Below are 7,743 nucleotides of genomic sequence, written 5' to 3'. Positions count from 1 at the left end.
GTTACAATTTTTTTTTTATGTGCGTCTTTAAAATCCCAGTGCGGCTTCATTAGTAAGTAGAATGGTTTAAAATTTTACAACTATATTGTATACATTTAAAGTTAAATGAAGTAATAGACGTTTTTAACTATAAGAGTAGGATGATCGTCAGAAAAGTTTAAACAAAAAAGAGAAAAAATGTCCCAATTTGCTGCTCAACCCGTAAAAAAACTTTCTGTCTTCAATTTCATAATATATAACATACGAAAATGGATTTTAATAATATCAGAAAAAATATACATGTTCCAAAGAAGCTATCTGAAGTCATCATTATGTAACTGCGGTCTTATTTAAAAAACATCGTAATTTTTCCCGTGTCCAATAAAATGTCCCGATGGACAAAATAACACAAATAATAATTTAGAGGCTTTTTATCAAACGAAATTCTACTATATCTCAAATTTGTATCCCCTGTAAACTGATATGAATGGAAAATACATTTAATTTCCTTTAAAATTATATGGTATGTACTTTTGTTTGAGTTGCAGGTAGAAAATCCGAAACGAACTAAGATGTCCAATGAAATGTCCCCGTTACCGTAATAACGTTAAACTGTATACGACTTTTTTTGCATATTTGGCATATCATAATTTCATAAAATGGTCTGATCTATATAAATGAAGTTCCCGTTTAATATGCATTAAAATGTAGATCTGCATTGTTTCAAGGATATAAGATGTCGAAATATTTAACTGGGATACTCCATAAAGACAAGGCCCCGGAGCTATAACATTAAACAAAGAGAAAACTTACTAATGACCACACCCCCACTTTATAAAAGCAAGATACATTGAAAAAGGAAATGCAAACAAAAGTGAGATCTTCTTAATTATCCTCATCAGCCAGATAGTATCTGTAATTCCTAGCGTTGCTATTAAAAAATTCGAAGCTATTCACATGAATGAAAATTCTTACAATTAATCTTATGAGAAAAAGTACTCTTGCATTGACTTATTTAACAAAAAGTTTTAGCAGAGAAAATACTCGTATGCCATAGAGAGAGAGACCCCTTAAATGACAAATGTAAAACAATCCAAACGAGAAAACTAAATATTCTATTTTTAATGTTTTCCATAAAATCGTGGTTGATGTTAAAATTGTGGTCTTACTTAAACATTAAAATGAATAATATGCATTATACAGCCAATGTGATATGTTGTAAGCACGCTCGTCCTAAGAGTAGAGAGATTCGCCTCAGATTTGTCCTGCATTTGTTTCACTCATAGTATCAAACTAAGTTTGAATGTTTTAAAACATTGAAGATAAAAAACATCAAAAAATATGTACAAAACAGACTCTTTCTTTCATTTCTTTTACAAAAATTAGGCATTTAGTTTTCTTGTCTTAATTGTTTTACGTTGTCATTTCGGGACCTTTTATAGCAGACTATGCGGTATGGGCTTTGCTCTTGAAGGCCGTACAGTGACCTATAGTTGTTTATTTCTGTGTCATTTTGGTCTGTTGTAGAGAGTTGTCTCATTGGCAATCATACCACATCTTCTTTTTATATATTTCAATCATTTAAAAAGACATCAACTTGTTATTTTGTTTTATTGTTGCAGCTATAATTCTTCGCAAAAATAAAAAAATTGTTCATGTATTTAAAATTTTATTCAAAAATGGGATTTTGTATTTGCACTGCCTTAAAAAAGTCGGCATTTCACATGAGTAGAATATAAGGTCAACGTTTGAAACTTTCCGTGGAACAACGTCAAAATCGTCGTTTTATTAGGAACGTCGTGTAACGCTAAGTGGCACCAATACCGTGCGTAACGTCTTAAATCATGTACCGTAGTACGCCGCTAGATTAAAACTGACGTGGAAAGGTAATACATGGCCAGCGAAAGCTCTTTTATTTGAGAGCCCAGGTGGTCGTGTGGTCTAGCGGGTCGGCTGCAGTGCAGGCGATTTGGTGTCACGATATCACAGTAGCATGGGTTCGAATCCCGGCGAGGGAAGAACCAAAAATTTGCGAAAGCAAATTTACAGATCTAACATTGTTGGGTTGATGTTTAGACGAGTTGTATATATATATATAAAATAGACCGCTTACTTTTCTCATAAAGCGGAGAAAAAAAAGTCTCGAAATGTGTTTCAGGAATAATGATGGACTTTAGCATGCGAAGCACCCGATTTTTTTTTAATCATGTGAGAAAGTTGAGCTTTGAATGTTTTTTTTCATAAATGAAAACTAGACAATCTTGCAGAACTTAAAATAATAAAGATTTTCTTTATTTATATGAGAACGAACATTTGATATTCTTTGAGGGAGATTATAACACCTGAGTATTCTGGTCTTGTTATACATGTCTCTGGAAAAAAGACCAGTTTAGAGAAATAAAAATAAAAGCCGGCTTCGCGAAAGGGGAAAATTGTTATTCTCCTCCCGAAATCGTCTACTGTCCCTCTCCAACAATAACATGGTCATCCCCCTAAACAGTATGCAGGAAGAAAAGTTGAAAGAGAACAATTTCGAAATTCCTATGAACGGTTAATAAATCGTATCATCGTGCAGTGGCAAGTATTACAGATATATTTAAGACGAACCAATTCAACAAACCATATTCATTTCAATGAATAGGATATAGAATAATAGAATATTCATTTGCCATAAGAAAACTGGATCTGTCGATATGTGAAGAGAACTTTATCACCGAGTTGTTTACGTATACAAAAAGAAGATGTGGTTATGATTGTTAATGAGACAACTCTCCACTAGAGTCCAAAATGACACAAAAATTAACAACTATATATCACCGTTCGGCCTTCAACAATGAGCAAAGCCCATACAGTATAGTCAGCTATAAAAGGCCCCGAAATCACAATCTAGTACTATAATGGCCACAAGCGTGTCAAAACTGAGGCTGTGACTGCATGTGGTTCTTTCTTCGGAAAAGCGTGTTCAGCTTAGATCCTTAGAAATAGACAAACGTTACTTGTTTTCTTGTGGAAGGCCAGTGGTTTTCTCTGGCTTTCTCTACAAATTAATCTTGATTGTCATGGAAAACCAAGCGTAATGAAAGTGTCACTAAACCAGCAAGCAACTAATTGTTCATACAATTTTTTTCGTTTACGGGTAAAATGATTTTGATTTAGTTGAACCATGTATTTGCAAGACATAAGTGCGCAAACATTTTTCATCACTTTTTTATACTGATTTTCGGAGAACCCGAATTGTGCGCCTATTCCTATGAACAGATATACTGTATTTTTTGCCCAAAATATTGAATAAATCATTTTAACTTCGGTGATCTTGATAATATAGTTAATACAAGAGTAGGTATGCCATCGATTGTATCATTTAGGTTTGTTTTTAATGTTCAACGGCAGACGACTTTGTCAACACTGACTCCAATCAAGCGAAATTTCTATTACAACTGTCAGAAGATAAGAAAGTGGGGAGGGGCAGATGAACGGTCCCTTCATGGAATATCATATTTGTAAAGCGCTTACACTTTTTTAAAAGTAACAGTCAAAATATTTGCTTACTAGTCTCCTTTTTTAAGTGGTTTATCATTTTCAGACAAAATGGGTGACGGATCTAGGAAATGTCGTAATATATGGGCAATCGCACCGCAATCCAATCTGTAGAAATCGAGAAATCGGTATTATGTGTCTTTGTATGTACATGTATATTTCATCTTTTTGATAGTACCATAGAAAGGAAGACGCAAATGTGGTTCAATGGAATATTTTGTGTAACTATTACAGCTATGTTTGTTTACCAATCACAGTTTCTATTATATAGACAGATGAGGCATATACAATTTGGTATACATTGGCCTTATGTATTAAAGCAGAGTTCAAGATTTAGATAAAGCAAAATTTAAAGGAAATGGAATTTTATAGAGGTACGGTTAATTTCCCTGTATTTTTTATACTTCATGTAACGTGTCGAAATTTCGTACTTGCAAATATCCAAACTATCCATTGGATAAAGCACATATGATTTACATAACAATGCACAATACAAGTGTACAACATATAAAACATAAGTGAAAATTAACCACAAGTCTATTTTATTGGAAGAAAAAATATACATGGTCCATAATCTCATGCTTTTGTTCTTTTAATGCTAGCCTAACGAATGGATATCAAGAATACTTTTCTGATTCAAACTCTGAACCTTTCCAAATTCAAACTCTGAACCTTTTCAAATTCAAACTCTGAACCTTTCCAAATTCAAACTCTGAACCTTTCCAAATTCAAACTCTGAACCTTACCAAATGCGCTGTCTAGGCATGTAAGTTATATTTATACTTCCATGGTCTAGGTATCTATAAAAATCTGAGATCCAAATTTCCATAAGGTTTTTAAATATAAAGGTCTGTATACAAAGGTCGTATAAACTTGAATTATTGATTATAATCCAATATGGATTTTCAAATTCAAACTCTGAACCTTTCCAAATGCACTGTCTAGGCATGGAAGTAAAACTTATACCTCCATGGTTTAGGTATCTATTAAAATCTGAAATCAAAACTTCCATAAGTTTTTTTTTTAAATATAAAGGTCTGTATACAAAGATCGTAACTTGAGTTTATAAATTATAATCCTGTATGGAGTTTAAAACTCCCCTGCGATTTAGATTGCTTATGGGTGTCCAACAGATCGTTTAATAATAAATACTAAAAATTTGCAATTACATGTACATGTATCTGTAAAATTGAAGTTGTGTGCCATCTGAACAAATTTCTATAATACAGTAATAAGATAATCACGTGTCCGAAAATTTGTAAAACAAATATATGTGTAAATCTAAAAGTACACATTTGACACTACATGAATGGTTTTAGTAGAAGAAAAAATATCGGAAATTAGCTGCTTGCCATGTTTAAACTATTTTTTTCATTTTTGCCCTTTTAAAGTTATAGATGGTGAATTTCACTCCTTCTTTCATTGCGAAATAAATAAACATGTTAGAAATGATAACTTCCCTGCAAATGCTTTTCAGAACATTGACTTTATGTGTTGCACTAACAAACAAAAACTACAATACATACTCATCATGATCAATCAATCAAAAAATTCAACACATTTTAGGCTCGTTTTTAAACTGAGGACAGGGCTTGATTTACCGATGCATGGTTTAAAGTTTTGTGGTTTATTAATATGCTGTAATTTGTCTTTAAATTTTTCACTATATTACATGTATATACTTGCAACAATAGATACATGTATAATATATGTGTATATTGTAGGTTTGTTTTTCTGTTTGTCACAAACATGTTGGATTTGTTGAAATATATATGACAATAAAGATTATTATTATTCATTTTATCAACGCCTGACTTTAAACTATTCAATTATTTTTACCCTTACCATGGAAGTGAAATAACTAAAGAGGTTATATGACCTCAATGCCCTAACTCTGATGTAAATTAAATCTGGCAGATATTTTCACATCCGCAAGAACAAATGTTTCGTAGTAGGGTGCATTTTCTGATAAAGGATCAAAGGACGCCAATAGTACTTTATTATAAAGCTTTCATCACAATAAGATCGTGGCGTTCCTGATCAATTAACTTAATGGGACGTGTTAAACTATTATATGATAATTTGAACTCTGACTTGAAACATAGTCGTTTATCTTCAAATTTAGAAAGTCGACATATACATAATCTAAACAATGTAAAGTTCTTTTTATATATTTACAAATGTAGACGGGTGTTTAAATAGTAAATAATATCATATTCCATACAGTTTTTCTCTTTCTTAAACTTTTTTTTTTTTTCACCATGCATGAATAGACTTAAAAGAAAATATGTCTACTTAGCTAAAAAGCTGCCAAGAAAGGCGATGTAAAACATATGAATTATATTCTAAAATACATTTTATAATATCATAACGTATTCTATAGTAAACATGTTTAGACAAGGAATCTTCATTTTTGTATTGATCCTTTATAAAATTATTAAAAAAAATGCATAATGGATATTTTTCGATTTTTCGAAAGATATTTATCAGAGATATTTACTAGAATAATTAAATCCTGAATAAATCCTTACTGAACCATTGTGTATATGCGAACATAAACATGATGTATAACGAATCAGATGTGGATACAAAATATTCCATAGACTTGTAAGAGATTTTTTTCTCTTGTTATCCTTTAAAGATTTAATACTTATATTTAATATTTTAAATCAAAATTATTTGTCCAATTTGCTTCATAAAAAAGAAAGCAAAGTTGAACGTAGATACAGATATCTGGTTTCAGGGGGGAATAAAGTATACTTGGTGATAGACCCCAAGGTTTAACTGGGATTTAGATATATTGTCCTCTTTGGTACTAATGGTTCCAGTAGTAAAATCCTTGCGCTATTGCGGCTTCCATTTTGGTTGTTTAGGATACATAAATATAGGTAGTCGGACAGGAACTTGATGTGTAGTGGTTATCATTTGTTGGTGTGGTTATTTTTAAAAGCTTAGACCGTTGGGTTTCCCGTTTAAACGGTTTTATTTTTGGGGCCCTTGTTGAAGACCGTACTTTGACCTATTATGGTTTACTTTTACAAATTGTGACTTAGATGGAGAGTTGTCTCATTGGCAGTCATATATATACTTCATCTTCTTATATCTATGTAATTCGGTGCTTTGTGTAAACGAGTGTTGCTGCTTGCACGTTAAAGAAGGAGTCCGTGCGTAACATGTCCAATGACAGTCCAACATTCCCGTCCGCCCTCCCTGCAGACCAGAACCTTGCATATCCTAACGTTACGCATGGCCATCGTCCTAAACACACAGGAATTTTTCACTGAACATTCAGTAATGAACAATTTATAATGATGGAAAATTCTATGTTGGAAACGGAAAATAAAATAGAGTTAACTTAGAGAAATAAACTATGTAACATAAATGTGAGCAGTTCCCCGCAAAAAGGATCGACAAAACCATGAAAGAAAGAATACAACACGAATCACAAAGAAGGGACCAAGTTCCCGAATAATAAATTTATCAACGTTATTTAAAAACAAATCTCTTTATATTCATGCAGAAATTCTCTGAAGCTGCTTTTTTCAAGATGATTGGTAATTTTTATTGACTACATATCTGTTAGTTTGGGTGACAACTTTTCTTCAAGGAATCGGCATTACATGGAAATTAACTGGGTTTATGCTCGTAGACTATTTCATTATTCATACGAGTAACATTTCCTTCGGAACATTCGAATAATATTAACAGTCCGATATGTAGATGATGTCCTCTCGCTAAATATTTCAATGATGGTGACTCCGTCGAATGTATCGATCTATCGTATCGAACTTGAAAGGATACCACTGTATAATTAAGTTTGTCTCTCTCCTTGACTTATATATCTAGACATTGACCATGATGGCCGATTTCAAACAAAAACTTGACATAAAAGAGATGATGGCGTCTACCTAACTTTTCATGTCTTTGAAAAATATCTTAGCAGCTCTTGTGTATAGCTTGTATAGCTCAATTTGATACAATATTGCGGAGCTTGTATGTCCTCACACAATTTCTGTGGTACTATTGTATTTGACTAAGGTCCAGGAAAAATGTGTCATGCATTATCAGGATGAGACAAATTAAAAGTAAATCTATACAATAGTTAGGTCAAGAATAGGGGTTATACCGGCATGGTGCCTGGAAAGTTGGAATTCAAATTGAAAATATTGGTATATGGAAAAGGAACAGAATTTAGGCCTTGTAACTGACCAACACCTTTCCTCTCAC

Source organism: Mytilus trossulus, chromosome 4 (genome assembly GCF_036588685.1).
Source record: "Mytilus trossulus isolate FHL-02 chromosome 4, PNRI_Mtr1.1.1.hap1, whole genome shotgun sequence".
NCBI classification, from domain to species: Eukaryota; Metazoa; Mollusca; class Bivalvia; order Mytilida; family Mytilidae; genus Mytilus; species Mytilus trossulus.
The sequence above is the reverse complement of the archived record's forward strand: the minus strand, read 5'-3'. Positions refer to the sequence as shown.